Below are 1,072 nucleotides of genomic sequence, written 5' to 3'. Positions count from 1 at the left end.
TCCTGGGGGAGACTCTGCACCCCAGCCCTGGAGACCAACACACTGATGGTATTTGGGAGCGAGGTGCCATGCCTGGGTGCCTCCTGTGTCATGGGGGGAGACCAGGCTGACCTTGGCCATAGCCAGGGCACGGCAGAACCACTCTGATGTTGCTGGCTGGGGCTGGGGGGGGCCCGGCGCTGGGAGGGCCCAGGCTAGCTCTGCTCCCCCTCTCCAGGGCCCAGATTGGGATGGGACACAGCCCTGCTAGGCACACCCTTGCCCCCAACATTGGAGAGGATGTGGCTGGGAGGATGTGGTCCCATGCCTGGCTCAGTGGTCGCAGTGAAATGACAGTCTGGCTTAATCTGCGGGGTGATAGTGTTTTGTGGGGTGCCTGGCCTGTTGGGGAGGCTGGGACGAGGAGGGGGAGAAGCTCCGCAGCAGGGCAAGTGGTAACAAACATGGGTTTCTTGGGGTGGATAAAGGGGGACCTTGTTTGGGGCTCCCTGCTTCCTCCAGCTGAGCACCAGGAATCTGGGGACCACAGCAAAGTGTCCTGGCCCTCTCCCCTTCCCAGTGCATGGGGAACCCAGTGGTAGCCCTGCACCCAGCCTGGGTGTCTGCAGCTGTAGCAATGGGTTTCCCCCCATAACTGCCACTCTCCCCCCTCCCCCATAGCTCTTGGACCAACAACCATCCGGTGCCTGCTCAGCTGCAGCTCCTCCAGCCTCCTGGGGACCGCTTGATGTGCGACCTGAGCTGGAGTGCTGCCAGGATGGTGCTGCCTCAGTGGGGACCTGGGCTCAGGGAAGAGGATGGGTACTTCCCAGGCTGTTGCATGTACCCCTAGCTGTGCAGCAGGAGCCCTTGGCTGCAGCATGGGGCTGTGTGGTTGTTGCAGGTGGGCTACTCCCGGGGAGCCTGGGTGCAAGGTTGTGTCAAGCTGGCTGGTGAGGCTGCCGGCACCTAGAGCCTGCACGGCGCCCCTGGCTCCCAGGCAGAGAGCCAAACCCTGGGCTGGGGAGCAGGCCCTGCTCCCTGTTAGCTCTGGGCTTGCTCCGGCTCGTTGAGCGAAGGGGCCCAGGGCAGC

The sequence above is a fragment of the Fulmarus glacialis genome, unplaced genomic scaffold (assembly GCF_000690835.1).
Source record: "Fulmarus glacialis isolate BGI_N327 unplaced genomic scaffold, ASM69083v1 scaffold22218, whole genome shotgun sequence".
Classification (NCBI taxonomy): domain Eukaryota; kingdom Metazoa; phylum Chordata; class Aves; order Procellariiformes; family Procellariidae; genus Fulmarus; species Fulmarus glacialis.
The sequence above is the reverse complement of the archived record's forward strand: the minus strand, read 5'-3'. Positions refer to the sequence as shown.